The 19,500-nt window shown below is 42.6% G+C and overlaps 1 protein-coding gene across 10 annotated transcripts in view; it reads left to right on the plus strand.

The window, feature by feature from the left end:
- Positions 1 to 19,500, plus strand: part of MEF2A (myocyte enhancer factor 2A) — a 707,982-nt gene that overhangs the window by 48,081 nt on the left and 640,401 nt on the right. Inside the window, exon 1 of one of the 10 annotated variants that reach the window (XM_085644520.1) lies at positions 1,594 to 1,720. The exons of the other annotated variants lie outside the window; for them this stretch is intronic. The gene's annotated coding sequence lies outside the window, so the exon portion shown is untranslated. Of the gene's footprint in view, positions 1 to 1,593; positions 1,721 to 19,500 lie in introns of those variants that run through there. 10 annotated transcript variants of the gene reach the window in all.

The raw sequence follows: 19,500 nt of genomic DNA on the forward strand, positions 1-19,500 counted from the left end.
GAGACCTTATCATATGCTCTATCCGCTGTCTGGTCATTCAGTTGGAGAGCTCAAAGTTGAGCAAAGGCATAAATTGCTTGCGCTGCTTCTGCCTTTGTGATACATATGTTGTCTTTTTATAGCTGCTGAAACACAGCATCCCATCACTAAAACGATTTGGGTTGTCATTTTTTTTTGTTGGATGATATGTCCTTTGAGCACTAGCAAAAAGGCATTGTAGTTTGAGTATGCTATAGAGATCAGTGGCGGCTGCTACTTAACGTTGGTGAGGGGGTTGGGTCGTGAGGGAGCGGGTCACGAGAGAGAGGGAATGGTAAAAAAATCAAATTTAAATCACTGCCAGCCGCAGCCTCTCGGTCCTCTTCGCCCGCTTCCAGAATTCATGGGGCAGGAACAGGAAGCACACAGGCGTACAGACTCCCCTAGCCCATCGCAACGCTGCTGAGAGCAGAGTTATGATAGGTCTGGGAGCCGTAGTTCGGCGCTCAGATAGGGACTAGGAGCCTGGGCATGTTCTCCACCCAGGATGTAATGCAGCCTGGAGTAGAACATGCAAAGTGCGCATGACTGTTTGGCCGGCCCAAGACTGCTGGCCAAACCGTCATGCGCATTTAAGGGTGCCACCACTCTTCCCGTTGCTCCTCCGTTTACAGCTCAGCCCGCCCGACCCATTTGAGCAAAGACAGAAATATTTAATGATAATAACAATGCTTTATCATTTTATTTTTTCCTTTTGGTCCAGCTAACCGAGCAGGGGGGTGACTCTCCTCAGCCTGAGAAGAGGAGCCGCCCCTGATAGAGACTTCTGTAAGTAAGATGATGACCACCTCCCATGGAGTGTTCCTCTCCTCTGAGTGTGTGGGTTGCCTCACTGAAGATCCCCAAACTAGAGGACACCTCTTCTGTGCTCTTAAAGTATATTTGAAAGGCTTCTGACTTTGGCTCAAGAGGTTTCGTTTCAGATGATGCTTCCTGGATCTTATGCTCTTATTTTGGGTTTTTCCTGGCATTCTGGGAAGCTAAAAAAAAAAAAAAAAGGCTGAGCTCCTCTTTGAAGATACGTGTATTGCTTAGCTTTTATGCTTGCGTCTTGAAGTTGTTGTGAAGTCATGAAGGGTGAATAGGAGGGTAGATGTTGGCTGCTTCTGTGAGGTATTTAGGTTATCGCAGAGTATGTATTAAAAACATAAAATGTCCTTCTAGTTTAACTCCTTGCTTGGCCTGGCGTGTGGTCACTGTTTCTTTCACCAGTGCTATGCTTGTATCTAATCTTCAGAGGTTTATCTCTCTTTAAAAGTGTGAATACAGCGAAGTCTGTACTGGAAGGAACATAAACTGCGTTTGATGGGTAGACGAGTGTTTCAGAAAACCACCCACATGCCAGATAATAGATGGAGAAGGCCCATGACGCTCTGTTCCTCGACCTCCCTCGGCCGTGGCTTTGCTGATGTAGGTGAAACCCAATAACCACGGCCTCAGCTGTCAACAGCCCAGACGTCAGCCTTCATGGGCTCAGCTGCCGGAGCTCTTCAGAAGGCCAGGAGCAAGGCAGGCGTCCATGTTAGCTCCCAGATCTGTCTCATCCTGGTACATGATGGATCCACAGCAGTTGCGCACTGGCACGCGGCGTTTGCTGGCGTAGGGTCACAAGATGTAAACAGCCCTTGGGAGCTGCTGCTGTGATTCTGCGTTGATCTGTCCCCTGGCCTCAGATCTGACGGTAAGACAGATCTACTGTTTTCCAAAACTAGGGTTGAAGCGCAGATTGGTGTCCTCAGTTTGTACTTGGTGTTGTCTGTAGTGCTCCAATCTTGTTGTGACTCAGCTCTTTAATTGCAGACTTTTACTGTTCGACTACTCCTTGCAATCCTTTTGTTGTCCTGTAACCTGGATCTGAAGCTGGGGATTCACTTATCTCTCCAGTGGAAGTAACCTTAACGAGTGCACTGAGCCGGCTTGCTAGTATAGGATTAAACCTTTCTTAATGCCCGTCCAGATTAATATTTTTTTTGTTTCTTTTGCCGTGTTGGATACATTCGTTGTATTTAGTTTATGCAGAACATTTGTTAAGCCGTTTGACAACTTTATAGCTTTTAGGGAGACCATAGATGTATTATAATCAGGGTCGGTCGAAATTTCGATGAAGTCTGCTTGCTTTGCGTAATTTTGAGTATTTTGCATCATGCATGTTAAGTGTCATTCCAAAAATTACATCCCTCATCTAATTATGCCACTTTTCGAGGTAAAAATATAACGCAGATGCGCAGCGACAGTGAGAACCAAATTGCGAGTGGCTGTTCTCTTCAGTTGTGTTTTTAGACTTTTTTGCGTGAAATGCGTGCTGGTCTGAAAAATAGCATCGGACCCATTTCGTGCTAAAATATAGCACTGAATGACGGCTTTACATTTCCTGTAATTGCGCATTTTTACTCGGAATTATGGTGTACATATTTCGCTCACCCCTAAATTTCTTGGTAGCAAGCGATCAGCTTAATGAGCAGTGACAGAATGCAACAAAGACACATTTGCAATAGATAAGAGTTTTCATCAGAATGTGAGCATCTACCTAAATTATTTTAAATACTGCTCTAGTACACAATATCTTATGTGTTTCTGGGCTTTCCTAATTTTTGGAACTGCGACAGTGGGTGTTAAATTGTGGCTCTTGCAGCCTGATCAAGTGGACGTGTGTGGATAAGAACTCGAGCTTTATGGTATCCTTTGGCCATGTATGCAGCTGTCCGCATCCCAGCCTGCTTTGACTGCTCATATCAGCACCTTTAGACTTTAGAGGCCCTTCTTGGTGTCCACCTTCTCCTTGGTCGTCCCACATTTTATTAGCCTCCGTGAATCGCACGCTGCTACACACTGACTCCTTGCATGTTGTACGGCTGAACGTTTTCTCGCTTGATCTCCTGATTTTAAAGGCTGAAGTGTATCTAATGCATTCACGTGTATTTTGTTAAATTGGCATCTTTTAGCTGAATGTTATATGACATACTGTGTACTGAATACTACAGTAAGCTTTTATTTGGGACACTGCTGGGTTTCTCGTCTGTCTCATTTGCTTGCTTTGTATCTGTGACTATTCTTCTGTTTTTCCTTTACCTGAAAAATGGCTTCTTAACCAGCCTATTGATTGTATGAGTTGTATCCTTCCCTGGGTCACATAAGGTAACTACATATTCTCTGGGCCATGTTTTGGAATCCGTCTTTTTCTTGCACACCCCATGTACTTCTTGCTCACCCCCTTACCCCTCCAAAGCCCCCCCAATCAAATCGATGCACTTTGTGTTACCACCCCCCAGCCTATTTGGTATATTTTCTTAGGGATTGACTAAAGAATAGACTTTAAGGGTTGGATTTGTTTCAGCTCCTGCATTCCACCTGTTGCTTGAAAGACAAGGCCTTTGCACTCACATGCAGCATGTATGGTGCAATGGGTTCTGTGGGCTGCTGTATTCAGCTGGCATTTGAGGAAGAAGTTGTCATTGACATACCTGAAATTGAGGTTTCTTTTCTAATAGAAGTAGAAGTAAATGAGTCATTGGCAAGTGTTTTCATTTATATACTTACACTTCTTATTTTTAAATACTGGTCAGCTTCTTGAGAGAGAAGTATTTAAAAATTAAACCATGCCTTTTTATGAAGTTTGAAAACAGTGAATTTCGTGTACAGTTTCGAGATACATTTAAAATGTCTACTTTTCTTCCAGTATTTGGATTTTTTTTTTCTTGACTTTTTTGACCTTGTAATACAAACTAGCAGTGGCAAAGTCTATTTATTTGTACTATAAAGGTGTATTTTATTGCCTTTGCCAGGGCTTGTTTTAAAATGTTTTTGGTGGTTGGTTTTAGGCGCATCTGTTGAGGGACTTTCTGTGCTAAATACAAAACTGTATTCAGCAGTGAAATGCATTCATGAGGTCTAAATCTCAGAAGGTGAAAATGATTCCAGGTTGATGTAGTCGATCTGTCTTCCTAATTGGGTTGTTGAAGCTGCACAGACAGTTTCGTGAATGGGCCCTACAGTGCTAAAGCGACCATGTATTTTCAATCCATGGTATGGTGGATGCTAAATCTTTAGCAATAATACACGTCTTGTATTTGTCTCAATGATCCCCCCCCTTCCTATTTTGTTTTAATAACCCCTTTTATGGGCAGTGCCTTTTCTGCAAATGTAGTCCTTTTTTAGGTCTCGCACCTAGCGTTGCAGTGCATAGCACTGCTCGTGCAGCGCGAGACATTTAGTATGTAAAAATGGGGTTTGAGAAGCTGACCCAGGAATGGCACACGCACAAGCGTGTGCTTTTCCTTTTGTGGCACGCTATTGGTCTTTGCGTGTGTGTTTTTCACTAAGACGGCACGCAGTAGGCCAAAGGCGGGCGCATTGCTCTGCCCATGGCCTATTGGTGTCTGTTTCGAGCACCGGCCGTCATGTGGTTTCAATTGTTATGCCCAGACACGGGCGCGATAATTGAAAGAACCTGTCTCGCTGTGGCGCGCGCGCACCACTCGCGGGATTGTTCTCTTTTTGGATCCATTTCTCAGGGAAGCAAGTACATGAAAGAACCGCTGACGTCTTGTTACCGCAAGTCAGCAGGACGGTTATCGGGTGGGTACCTCCAACTGTTTTGATTATATTTACTTCCCCTGAGAACCTACGTTATTCCTTTTGGAAAACCCAAAGATTTAAAATGTTCAGGTATCGGAGTGCGACCTTTCAGGGCTGGAAGTGGCTTGCATCAAGGGTGGCCCACGATGCTCCGTAGAGATAACTGACGTTGGTGCCATGGAGACGGGTTTACGTGAAGGGTTGGTCCCGTGCTGGTGCTATGCTGAGGAGGGAGGGGGTCCCGTGCAGCTGCTGGCCGCTGTTATCTGTTAGCGCCAGCAGGAAGCACCGCCGAGTCCAGCCCTGACCCATCGTGACAGTCAGCGGTGCGCTCCTGCCGCACCCAAGGGCGAGGAAAGGAGCCGGTCCTGGTGATGAGCTGTTTTCCGGTGGTTGTCGAGACTACAAAACTCTTAAGTGAAAGCTTTCACCTCACACAAATGTTCGAGAAAGTTTGTGTGACAAGTACTGCATGAGACTAGCCGGTGAGCTGAATCACTGTACAGAAGAGGTAAGTAACCGAGCACCCTCTCACCACTGGGCATTTTCCCATCTTTTGTTTCTTTATATAGTTGAAGTATTTATATGGCCTCTGACCTCATAACCGGTGCAAAGGAATGCTATACGGAGATCTTCCACAATAAACAAAACGTGTCTGAAAAAGCAAGGAGAAGAGATTAGGTCGACTTTGGGGAAGTGGGCTTTACTGCCTCTAGGGAGGCAGATGATAGAGTTCCTGATGATCTCATACATTGAATTCAGCATTCTTGGATTCGGGGGCATAGTTTCAAGGGCTGTGTTTGGGGTGTGACAGCCCCAAACGAATGCATCATTTGCTTGGTACTTGAGTCTGGGGTCCTTGAGTTGGTATGCTATATCTGTGTCGGTTTTTCTCCTGTGAGCCAAGAAGGAATGAAAACAGTGAGCTTTGATGTAAACGAGAGCGCGAGACACATACAGTGGCTGTATTTCAAAATGTGAAGCAAGATAACCTGGGGTCAATAGCAGCTTCTCTGTGTGTCCAAACTGTGTGATCCTAGGCACATTTTTAATTCCACACAGTCTTCATTTTCTTTTATCATCAGATATGAGTGGATTTTTAAATACTTGAACCCAGAGCGTGCGCTGTACAAGCACCTCGTATTACATTTTAATAGTCTAATCGCCATCTCTTTCCTTCGGCCCCCCTCTCATATGTCGGTCCCTTGTCCCTTCTCCCTCTCTCTTCTCCTGTCCATCTTTCTCCTGTCTCTCTCTGGGTCTCTTGGTCTTTCTCGTTCACTTGTTATTATAGAGATAAACAAGTCCACAGTCGCATTAAATCGAAGCATACTAAAGGTATTCTACATTCCAGAGTTTTTCTGATCTGCGATCACGAATGATCTACCTCTCCACACCACAACCATGATGATTCGTAGCATAAAAGTCTTAGCACACATGGTGATTTATTAGGATACATGTCAGTATTGAAATTAAGCAGCAAACACAGGGACTAATGGTCTACAACAAACACAAATGGAGTGCGAATAAATCCCATCCGGGGCAATCTTCGATTGTCACGAGCGCCTAAAAGGAGCCTGTTGTTGGTTAGGCACTTTTAGCCAAGAAAGATAAAATAAGGAAACAGAAAATAAATACTAGCAAATTCAGTGACAGCTAACGAGCCTTCGCTCTACTGCCAACAAGAAGTAGTGCGTGGTTATCAACGAGAACAGGAAAGTGAAACCATACGGCGATGGGGGCTGTAGTAAAGAACACATACCACCCTTGAAAAGGTATGTGTACTCTTGACGACCACCTAGGTTCTCAATGGTGGACGTGGCGAGTTTTCAATGAAGGCACGCTCCACGAAAGGCAGATGCCACAGAGGGAAGGAACGGTGCCGGTCTTTTCCATACAGTCAGCCGAACCACGGTTTAAGAACATGGCTAGTGACGTCATTCCGTTTGACATTTTCTAAAAGTGACTTGGATTTGAACGGCAGAAACGCGCGCGGCTGTTGCACTAGACAGTACAATTAACTGCACCTTATAACAGTTGGGTCCGGTAATCCAGAGGAGTAGCTTCCGTTGGTGAAGCAGGTGCAGTGGCACCGGGGATTAGAACCCTGTACTCCGATAATTGTTGTGTTTTACAATTCAAACAGCGTGGGGGCTGCATTTCCTTCATTGCATTAGAGCCAATGGCACACTGGATCACCACTGAGTAAAATGCACACGAGTGCGAGTCAGGACAGGACACGTAAACGGACCGTTTCTTCATTACAGTGACGCTCTGGCGGTACGTCTGCATTCCCTGTCCCCTCGCGTCCACATCAGTGCGCGTGCATGAGTTACACGCTGGAAAGAGAAGCAGCAACTTTCATCACACAAGCCTGCCAAGGAAGGGAGATTCCACTCCGAGGGGAAGGAATGCGGCGAGGAATGTGCAGACAACGCCTCGGATCACTGGGATTCACAAGTTCATCTTCCAGCCTCGCCAAGAGGGGCCGGACGGCGGTGAGACCAACAGCGGCGCAGCCGTAACCGTGGTGAGGAGTGCTCGGATTATATACCGGTAATCAGTAATCTCCATTACTTCAATTCTTCCTTCCTTGTCCCAGTCCTCACGCAGTGAGGTTTTACTTCATGTATCCCTTCGGGCACAGTCTCCCAAGCGTTTTTCCCTTTCTGCTGAGTTAAAACTCAGACCTTACTATAAGCAAGCATTTGCAATGCAATAGGTCTCGCATTACTGAAAGTTTGAGCTATTGCTGTTGCAAACAATAATGCAATGCCAATAGCTCAAACTTTCAGTAATGCGAGACCTATTGCATTGCAAATGCTTGTTTGTACTTGAGCTTGATGACTTTAATTCTTGTCAGGCCACTCTTACTGAGAACGTTTTATGGGTTATTTTGTGTTCATTGATTGGTAGTAATTTCGGGTTGTTGGGCGATTCAAAGCACCGTATTAAAGTCATCTCCTCAAAGGCGTGGCATTTTAAAATACGTTAAGGAGAGTTCTAGTATTTTCAGATTCCAGTTTACACTGCTAAAAAGTAACTATACCCCTCTTCAGTGCTGTTGTTTTTCTTAAGTAAAACAGTTCTAGGTGAAAGCACAGACCGATGCCAGTACTGTGAAATGCCCACTCTACCCTTCTTTTACATCAGCAGAGTACCCTCTCATATGCAGCTTTTTTTAGTGCATGCAATACAACCTTCTGGAGAAGTGTATGAGTTGTCAAGCTTACACAGGATGCGTCTTGAAAGACATTAAAACATTCTACGTGTAGGTTTTTCAACTGCTCATGGAATCCCAGCAACAGCGTGTACATGCTTTGATGAGCTTGGTTTCTTTCATTGTATCATAGGAGAGAAAGAATGGTGGCATAGCATTTTTGTTTGAACTATGTTTTTAAGCTAGTAGAGGTGACGAGGCGAGCCCAATGTACTGGAAGTTGCGGGCATCAGAAGCGTAAGGTAGAACAGTGGTACCTTTTAAGAAGCCATTTAGTGTCATATATCCAAAAATAATAGTCGTCAGATCCTCCATCAACAAAGTTTTACAAAAACCTTTAAGATAGAAAACAAACCAGCAATGACAAAGCCAAAAGGTTCTTTTCAAGTGCCATTGACATTGCTAAGTCCTAAAACTGTACATGGTTCTAGTAAATATTGCTAACTGCGTGCTTTTCATAATGTAAAAGAGGAAAACTGAAAAGCATAATTAGTAGAGAAAATACAATCAATCACTGGACTATGAAGCGCATTGTGCCAATCAGTCACAGCCTGAATGTGTGAGGAAACACTCTTTGAAAGGGTTAAAATAAGTTATTGCTAGATGCCACTTTGCCCATTACAGGGGCTGTCATCACCTCTCTGTATCTCCAGCTAAAGTTCTTCACAGAAACTCGATTTTCCCTGAGAATTGATTGGGTACAGAGCAAAGAATAGTACTGGCTACATGCATTTTTTTTATTCTGCTTATGATGGTGTTAAAACGTTCTGATGGGGACGCATGGTATAACATATTTAGTATAGTTGTACAATTCTGCTGGTGAGATGTTCAGCACTGCATGTTTCTCCATGGCATATGTATGCTGTTGTAAGTTTCAATAGTATGCCAAGTTCAGTGGGAGACAGATCTTCAGCATTACATAGTTTGTTACTTTGCAGGAGTTTGCTGGTGACATAGGTAAACCAGTCAGTATTTGCAAGTATGCAAGCTGAAAGAAGTCTTTGAAATATTTTTCTGTAGGTAGATTGTGCTGTTGCCAACACATTTTGTGATTTGCCGCGGTACCAAGCATGTAGGCTAGCCATGCCTTGAAAAAGCAGATTTGTTCTGCTGTAGATTTAAGATATGCATGTGTTTCAAAGATATCATTGTACAGTTCTCAAATACCTTGCGTCAAAGAGTTTGTGCACATGTATCTGTAGTCCAAAACAGTTGCAGATAGGTCAGAACTTGCAGATGACAGACGCCATCTTTTCCGTAATTCTGTACCCTCAGTGGTGAAAAGCCATGCGCATTAAGACCGTAGGAAATCACGGCAGTGTTGCTGAAATCATCTGTTTAAATTTAGACAGCATAAATTTTACTGTCACTTGACCACTTCCTCCTTTGTGCCTGATTATGGTGATTTTCTCCTCAATATGCATTTTTTATTTATCTTAAGATGATATATTTAATTTGCTACTAATGATTTTCCCAGTTCCTTCTCTTAATGTCCTTCTTTGTGTTATTACTTTTAAACTCGAACGGACTTTTCAAAACCAGTCATTGCAGTCGAGGTTAATGCAGAAAACAAGACAGATATCCACTTGATACAAACTGATATTGTCATCTTAATGTGTTTGCTCACCTACATTCCCCCTCCTTTCGCCTCAAAGGCTGGGCTGAGTTAATGGGTAATAATGCGCCAACTTGGAAGATCGAACCTGCTTCTGCCTCTTGTTGCCAAACAACCCCTGCACTGTACATTTGTTGTCCGCACATAGTAGACGGACAGGACCAGGTGTTCAGAAGCGCACCCTGGCTCCTTGGATCTCCTTCTCTTTATACCTGTATATTAAAGCTTCCTGTAAGAGCAAAGATGTGTCCTGCACATTGAGGAGTGTACAAAAGGGAACTAAAAAAAATACTAATCTCCTTATTAGATGCCTGGCATATAGCTTGCCCAGGTCTACTTTTCCCCATCGAAAAGCATCTAGCCATAGCTCTGATAATACACCACACACCAGTTTAATTTGAGTAAAATTACATTCTGTTCTCCATAACCTGGCAACTCAACACTGTTGCCTTTTCCCTTGTTGAATTTCTAGAAGTGGCTGCCTTTGTTGAACACGCTGCTAAATCGTTTGTTGACTGTTGTCAAAATTTGAAGTGGTAGTTTACAGGAGAACATCGCTCCTATTCAGTTACTGCTCTTTATGCCCCAACTTCCTGTTATTTATTTGGACACGGGACGTGATAATCTAAATTGTTTTATAAGATCTGTGGCTTCTTGACACCATCTGCCGCAGGCAAGTCTGCATGTGTCATTGACCTTACTAGAAGCATTTGGAAATGGAGGTCCCAGCAGCTGATGACACACTTACAGTATGGCACCAAATGGTGCCACAGGAAAGCCCAGGGAGAGTTTAAGTTCCCACTAGTAAAAGGTTTGGTGCAATATCTAACAAATTTGGCGACGAGCGGAACTACTCCTGCCATATTCAGCACGGGAGCGGAGTATTTTTACCCACGTTATTCTGCGTGTTATGCACTTAAAGGCTGGTGGTGTGGATTCATTCCTGTTTAATTGAACTCAACAAATCGTTCGGATATTGGCGGAAATTGGCGTATGTGAGACTTTTCAAGACATATAACAAAGAAATAAGTGAGCGTATCCAATAACGTCTCTGCTCTTTGGTGGTGGAGAACATAACTGCTGTGCGACGAGAGGAGTAAGTCGTGTTATGCGGAAGAGTGTTCTTTGAGCGACAAGGCGAAAGCAACAAGTCCTGTACAAGTGCTGTTTTTAGTGTTTAAAATAACCAAGACTATTCAGTGGACACAGGACTTACAGTTGAGTCGGGCATTTTTCAAGCTGAGAGCGCGCCTTCATCACGCGTCGTTTCTCGCACCGGCGCAGCGTCACACAGCGCGTCATTGCCTGCATCTAGAGGGATCTTTGTTTACATTCGCGTCATACCGTGCGCATCATCACGCACGTACTACGGATACTTCAAACGTCCAATTGGTTGCCTAGCAACGGAAAAAAAGACACGAAGAGTACATTTAAGCTGTTTCTGTTACGAAGACGCCGGGAAGACGACACTGTGGAAATTTAGAAGCTGTTTCAAGGCTAATACGCCTATTTCAGTACTTTAGCCAATACTTGTTGGTCAAAATATTTAAAAGAGTAGATATATGTCAAATGTTTAATTCAGTGTAAGCAGTAGTAGTATGCATGTTTGAACTATATTCATAAGGTACAAATTTACATATTTTATTCAGGTCAAGAACAAACATGCAATTTGAAGCCCCTGCTAAATTTCTCCAAAGTAAAGGTGACCCACCATTACCCTGGCCTAGATGGAAAGAGGAATTTTTCAATTATATGAAGGCTATAGATGGGGAACGAATGGGGGCTGAAAGAAAGAAAAGTATTTTGCTTCACTGTCTAGGTTCTGAGGGCCAAGAGGTTTTCAGGTCTCTACCCCAGGTTATTCCTCAAGGGGGTCAAGGGGACAATATCAATGTCTATATGGAAGCTTTATCCAGATTAGAGAAAAGGTTTAAACCAACGTCCAACATTGCGTTAAACAGGTTTAAATTTTATACAAGAGCACAAAAAGATGACGAATCATTTGATGACTTCCTAACTGCACTAAGGTCTTTAAGTTTACATTGTAGTTTTGGTAATATCACGGATGAGATGATTCGTGATCAGATTATAGTGCATGTCAAGAATAAGAAAACACAAGAGAAACTATGGGTTATGGGTGACCCTAAGCTTGAGGAAGCCATAGCTATAGCGAAGTCAACAGAGTTGTCAGAGAAATGGATGGATGTAGTTAGTCAGAAGTCTAGTAAATCGTCCACTGAAGACGAGATTTGTGCACTTAATGCAAAAAGTGATCCCAAAAATACAAACAATATACAAGGAAAGCCTAAACCTAACTACAACAATTACTCAAGTAGGAAACAAGATCAGGCAGGGGGTCCATTTGTTTGTTATAGATGTGGGAGTAGAACACACATTGCCTCATTTCAGGGTTGTCCTGCATTGAATAGAGAGTGTAGAGTATGTGGTAGAACAGGACATTTCAGCAATGTTTGCAGAGACAGACGTGTCAACTACCAGACACGTAATACCACAAAAGTTAATACTGATACCAACAAGATTACTTCGGTTAAAGAAATTCAAGACTTAGAAAAGGGTTTTGTAGTTTCCATCATGCATTCTAGCGGTGAAGGGAAGGAGTGTATGAAGTCCCCTAAATGTGTATTTGGTATTTCAGGTTCAGAGTTGGAGTTAATGGTAGATTCAGGCTCTCCTTGGACAATTATTAGCAAGGAGTACTTTAGAGAGAAATTGCAAAATTACTATAATTTCAATGACATATTGCCATCAGATATACAAGCTGAAAGTTTTGATGGATCAAAGATTGACATGGAAGGGTATTTTAAAGTAATTTTAAGTTTTAGAGGTAGGTCTGCTGATATCAAGTTGTACATAGCCACCAAAGGTGTAAATGTTTTAGGGTGGCGAGATCAGTGGGAATTTGGCATCATTCTTAATCCACGTTCTAAGGATCCTGTATCTTTATGCGATGAACTAGACATGTACATGACCACCACGGTAAACCAAGTAGCAGAATCCACAAAGGGTAGGTTACATATTACACACAAGTTTGATAAAGTTTTTTGCGAGAAGTTGGGGAAGTTAAAACAGTTTGCACACAAAATAGTTCTGAAAGAAAATGCTACCCCAGTCAAACAAAGATTACGAGGGGTACCAATCAATGTCAGGGGTGAACTTAAAGACATGTTACATGAACTGCTGGAAGAGAAGATTATTGAACCGATTGAATCGGCTGAATGGGTTTCTCCAATTGTATTGGTACGCAAACCTGACCAAAAATTACGCGTGTGTGTGGATTTGAGGGCATTAAACGCAAATATTATTATAGACTGCCATCCACTTCCAAATATAAATGAATTGGTCTCATTGTTTGATGGTGCTAAAATATTTTCAACCCTCGACTTAAGGTCTGCATACCATCAAATTGAACTTACCGAAGAGTCCAAGAAATATACTGCTTTCATAACACCTTTTGGTTTATTTCAATATACTAGAATGCCATTTGGGCTCGCTTCAGCAGCCTCTGTATTCCAGAGAGTCATGTTTCAGATTTTTAGAGATATTGAAAATTACGTCAAATGTTTCCAAGATGACCTCTTGGTATTTTCAAAAGATGAGGCTGAACATGAATTACATCTCACAGAAGTGTGTAAAAGGCTAGAAACATCTGGACTTACACTCAAGGCACACAAGTGTAAGTTATTTAAGAGTTCAGTAGAATACTTAGGCCACACTTTGTCTGGTAATGGTTTGGTTCCTAAAAAGTCGAATGTTGATGCTATTTTAAATGCACCGGCTCCGTTGAATAAAGAACAGCTGTTGTCATTTTCGGGCATGTGCGAATATTATAGCAAATTTGTTCAAAATTTTGCTACTAAAATGGAGCCATTAAGGAAACTATTAAGGCAAAAAACTGTGTTTGAGTGGGGTGATGAACAAAACAAGGCTTTTCAAATTATCAAAAATGATGTTGTAAATGCTCCGACACTCAAACCATTTAAGATGAGGAAAACTTGTATAATTACTGTAGATGCTAGTTTATATGGTTTGGGCAGTGTTCTGTCACAAAAGGATGAAGGAAAGGAGTGGAATGTAGCATTTTCCTCCAGAACTCTTAATGAAACGGAACGCAGGTATGCTGTTATCGAAAGGGAATTGTTGGCATGCGTTTGGGCTGTGGAACATTACAGGATGTTTGTGTGGGGGAGCAGATTTGTGCTCAGGACGGATCACAAACCATTGGTCCATATTTTGTCAGCAGGTGGTGGTTGGAATTCAACAGCTAGAATAGCCCGGTTAACATCTAGGTTACAGGAGTATAATTTCACGGTTGAATATTTGCCAGGTAAGAAAAATGTCACAGCAGATTGTTTATCACGACTTCCATGTGAGAATACTAATGTTAGGGTCAACAGGATCAATGAGTTGGATTTTGTGTTAAGTGTTAGTGACGTTTTCCCTTCAGATTACAAAGAAATTACGGAAGAAACTTGGAAGGAAGGTCAAGTTAAAGATGACAAATGGGTGTCTCTCAAGAAATATGTGATGGAAGGATGGCCCAGGAAGGAGTATGTAGCTTCAGAACTTTTACCATTTTTTATGGTAGCTGATGAATTGTTTTGCGATGGAGATTTCATCTTCAGAGCAGGGAAATGTGTTCCTCCACAAGGAATTCAAGAAATGATACTCAATTTGGCACATAAAACACACCCGGGCATCTCTTCTATGAAGCGGTTGTTAAGATCATATTTTTGGTGGCCAGGAATGGACAGGTTAATTGATCGTACAGTGAGGGAGTGTAATGACTGTGCTTCTAATGACAAAATGTTGAAGGTTAATGTTCCTCCTTTAAAAACTGTGGAATGGCCTAAAGAACCGTGGAGGAAGGTGGCTTTTGATATTTCGGGTCCTTTTTACATGTTGCCGGAGAATTCACGTTTTGCTTTGGTTATAATTGACTACCATTCTAAATGGCCTGAAGTCAAGTTTGTGGCAAAGGCAACCACAAGTGCAGTGATTAATTTCTTCAAGGAGGTTTTCTCACGGGAAGGGTGTCCTTCTACTCTGGTATCAGACAATGGTGTGCAGTTAGTCTCTAGTGAGATGGAGAAGTTTCTTAAAAGTTGTTCCATTCAACACATCTGCACCTCCCTATATGAACCCCATGAGAATGGTCAAGTTGAACGATTTAATCGTGTGTTAAAAAACTTCGTGATGGAATCGTTAAAATTGAAGGGAGAATGGTTGAGTGCACTTAGAGAAAGACTTTGGGTATATCGGATTACTCCACACTCGACTACTGAGATCAGTCCTTTCAGATTGTTAAAGGGTAGAGATCCAGCTTCGGAGGTGTGTCCTTGGTGGTTTAAAGTAAAGTGTAATGAGGTATTGGAACATAAGGATAATGTACAAGAAGTTGCCAACAGAGTTGAACGGAAACAAATAAGGACCAAAATGTGGTATGATAACAAATGGAAAACTAAAGCACATAACTGGAGAGTGGGTGATTGGGTTAGGATTTTAAGACCCACTATAATCAATAAAGGTACAAGTAAATTTGGCAGACCCATACAAATTAAAAAAGTGTTCAAAAACAGTGTCATCACTCAAGATGGTAAAGTGTGGAACTCAAGGAGAGTAGTGAGGTGTCCAATGCAAAATGGTAGTAATGGGTGCACCAATGGAGTTGATGGGAATAGTAAACTACTTAGAGGAGGAGTGAACGAGTCGGTTGCTTCTAGAGTTAAAAGTGATGGACGCATTAGAATGGCACCCAGATTGTTTAGAGACTATGTTTAATGTAGTTATTTATTGTTGTCTTTTTAATAAGGGAGATGTGTTACATTTTCACTATGTTATTATTTATATGTATGTTCACTTTAAAGCATGCGACATGTATTTGTATAAATGTAGGTTCCAGAGTTCCATGTGGAGCTTCTGGGGCAGGAGATTCCAGGACAATCAGTTTGTCATCTGCTGTTGATTGCTTTGGATGTTATGCCGTGCTGAAGGAATAAACATCTTTATTTTACAAGGTTTGGTGCAATATCTAACATAAATGCCATGTGGATTTTGTCTGTGTCGAATGTGCTTTAACATAGCAGTATGCTAAACTTGTTTGAAAAGACCTTATATTAAACAGTTTCTTTGCACCTCCTTTGTTTTAGTTTTTGAAATGGTATTCAAATGAGGGTGATCACCTCCCAAGTTCATGGTGTGACCAGCCTCCAGATCATGAGATGGTTTTGGCTGTCTGTTGTGGTGATGTGACTTTGCTTCTTTCTATTTTTTGTTGACGTGGGCCAGCTTCTGCCCATGAAATTACCAGGCTTTTCGTATCTGTCTGTCATTAATGATATGGCTTTGGCTCGCGTTTTATATTCTTGGCAGGATTGTGATTTTTTTGTCCTAATTGTAATGGTTGACACTGTATAATACTTGCGTGTGAAATGTACTTATGCAGCATGTGTAAGGTTTTACTGTTGTCACCATTCTGAGATGATGCAACCGGAGGGTGAGAGTAGCTTTTCCCTTTACTTCTTCTTCGGTTCACAATCTTACCTTGGAGTAGCAAGATCTACCAATAAATGGCAGTCACTTAACTTAGATTTTTATTTCTCACCTGAGAACGTGCACGTGACCTGTTGCTTGCAACAATCTATTATTTGTTAAAAAAAAAAAAAAACTTCTAAAGGGGATTTTAGCCTTCCCATTACTTACCAAAGGTTGGCTTCATTGTCACTCATATTTTCTTCCTTTTCATTGGTGAGCATGCGTCTGCACTTTGACTTTACTTTGTCTGTGTTTTTATCCTCTGGAGCATGCACCAAGTACTGACTGATTTCTTGATTTGGTGTTCTACCGATTTTCTTGATTAGTATTCTACCCTGTTGCTTGCGCTCAGACTATGGTGCTTTTTTTGTGAGTTTGTATTGTTTGTTTGAGCAGCATAGAAGCATGTAATAATAACACACAATCTCCTTTTTAGCTGCTTTTATGCCCCTCTGTTTTTAGGTCTCGCCTACGCAGTGCGCATGCGCTGCATCGAGGACCTTTACCTGTCGCTCTGCTGTTTTTGGAAGCACATACTCGTGCTTGTGGCGGCATCTACCTTGCGGGAGCGAGGATGCTAATTGGCTGTTGCTCGCTCCCGCAAGGCGGATGGTGCTACAAGCACAAGTGTGCTTAAAAACAGCTGCTACTTCTAGTGCGATCACTTTCACGGCTGCGTCGCTTTCACGGCTGCGCGGCCAATGCTTGTTGCTTTAAGACTTTCATTCTTCGTAAATTTGCACTCACATTTTATTCTCGCGTACCAGCATAATGTGTTACTGCATTTGTACATTTACAGTCCTGGGGGCTGTGACGAATCTGGAAACCTTTTGCATAACTTCAACACAAGAGGGCGCCTGAGACACGCATCTGTGCCATTATGTTTATTTAGGCTCAGACAAAATGTTTGCAAACAAGCTTTCTTCTTTAAAAAAAACTTTAGCACACGATATAGAAGTTAACATTTCTCAAACCGACCAAATCATTAATCACGTACTTCACTTAAAACGGAATATGACCAGAAGTTTCAGTGCACTCTCATCCTGAGCACTGGACCACTTTCGAGGAGCTTTCCGTATTGGATTTCTATACAATAAAGTACCTGACATTCTCAATACAACCTCCATAATTAACATCCATCACGTCTAATACGAAAGTGAAACACTACACATTTTGCATCTGTCAGAATCTGGCTATTTTTGAAAATCCGCTTTGCATTCTCATTCAGACAAAAACGAACATCATTCTGTCTACACAAAGGTGAGCTGGTGCAGGTAACCTCAAGCTCCCGAGCCAGCTTCTGGCCTGGCCTGGCCTGCTTTCTGAACTGAACCACTATCCCGGTTGGATGGACAATGATCTTCATGCCTCACCTGGTCACTCAGTAGTACGTAACAAACTTAAAACCGAGAGCCCAATTAAGCAACTCCATACATGGGAACCCGACGTGGGGGTGAGGGCATTTGGGGACATGCATTTAAATCTAAACTTAAAGGACAGACCTTTCTAGAAAAACCATTATATTAAAAAAACAAAACGTAATATTTAATGGTTAGGGTATTGGTTTAGAGAAGTGGATTAGCGTCAGGAGTAATGCTAGGTTAAAACAAGCATTGGCATAGCTAATAGGTCTCGCCTTTGGGACCTTATAACTGTTTAGTTATCCAGCACAATATCCTCGGTGCAACATCATCAACTGCTGCATAGCTAAACACTTATAAGGTCCAAAAGGCGAGACCTATTGGCTATGCCAATGCTTGTTACTTTTGTCTTGGGCCCTCCGCTCCCATTGCTTGTTTGTATCATTCTATCTAATCAAGTCACTTTCACCACCTTTTACCTCTGCCCACCCCATACCCTCAAGTCACTCTTACTTGCCTTTACTACATCCAACGCTGACCCCTCAAGTCACCATCTCCTCCCTTTACCCACCCCTGAGCCCTCAACTCACACTCTCCTCCCTTTACCTCTACCCACCGAGTCCTCACATCACCTTTGCCTCCCTTTATCTCTACCCATCCCTGATTCCTCGGGTCACTTTCACCTTCCTTTACTTCTCCCCCACCAAACCCTCAATTCATTCTCACCTCCCTTTATGCATTGCACCCCTCACTTCCCTTTACCCCTACCCACCCCTGAACCTTAAAATCACTTTGTTAAAAAGAAAAAGTATGCTATTTGAAAAAAATTCTTTACCTGCATGGGAAAGTGCTTTGTGCTAAAGCTACAAATACTTAAAGGAACTGCGGGGTTAAGGGCCTGCGTGGTAAATGTCCTGTGTGATAAAAGCTGTTTCCTCTCAGGCAGGACAAAAATGTTTTGAGGGCACTGTTGGTTGTCGTATGCCCTTCAGTATATTTGGTATGCACCTTTGCTTGTTTGACAGTTTACCTCTCTCACCCTACACCTTGGGTCTCGCCTGAAACATCGCATGTGCTGTCGCTTGTGAGACATTTTGTTTACTTGGGGGGGGGGGGGGGGCGGCTGGGAACCCACCCATTGCTTACCAAAGGTTAGCTTCTCATCACTGTCATTTCCTTGCTTCCCTTTGGTGATCAGATGCTGACTTTACCTCCTCTTCATGTGTTTGTCCCTAGCATAGAGAATGACCCTAGTATTGCTTCCCTTGCCCAGTGTCCTTCCACTGCTCGCCACTCTCAGAGGTACTTTTTTCCTTTAACTTGCATCCCCTTTCTCCCTCCTGCATTGTTTCTTGGCCGGCCTCCCTCCCTCCTCCTGTTTTTGTCTGGTCCACCCCTCCCCTGTGGTTGTTTGCCCTGTCCACCTCCCACTCCCACCCTCTTTTTTGCTTGCTTCCTCCTGTTCCACCGGAAACAAAAGTGCATAAAAGTCACACCAGCGGGTGTCAAGGTGCTACAAAGATTCAAAAGGCTCTGAGCTCACTGCTCTCCATGACCTTTTTAGGTCTCGCGTGCATTGCAGTGCAAAGCGCTGCTCGTTCGGCGAGCGATTTTGTAGATGAGTGGTTTTCAGAAAGGGACCCGAAGTCCCAACCCTCATTTCCATTGGCTGGCATCACCGTTTATGCTAAACTGTGGCCTGCTATTGGAAATGAGGGTGTTTTGTAGACACCCTTTCGCCTCCGATCGGGACTGGGACGCCTGCTTTGCTGCTGTCGCAAAGCACTTTCTTATCTTTATAGGGCCATGTGTTTCTAATTAGAAACACATGGCCCAATAAAGACAAGAGATCCCCATGCTCCGGCTGCAGCGTGGTCCTCCTTCACTTTCGGGACCGCGCTTGTTACTTGTGCAATGGCAAAATCGTTCTTGTCCAGTTTTCAAATGTTGCTGTGTATGCGTAATCGCTAATTAAATATTCGAATGCAATGCTATAATATAAGCAAGAGGCACAAAAAAATGATAGGCGACGGCTCATTCAACAGAGTAAAATAATAGCACATTATTTGTGAAACATGTATACACGAATGCCAAAACTAAATTAATACAACACGTTAAAGTATACAAAATACTAAAAT

Source organism: Triturus cristatus, chromosome 3_1 (assembly GCF_964204655.1).
Source record: "Triturus cristatus chromosome 3_1, aTriCri1.1, whole genome shotgun sequence".
NCBI lineage: Eukaryota > Metazoa > Chordata > Amphibia > Caudata > Salamandridae > Triturus > Triturus cristatus.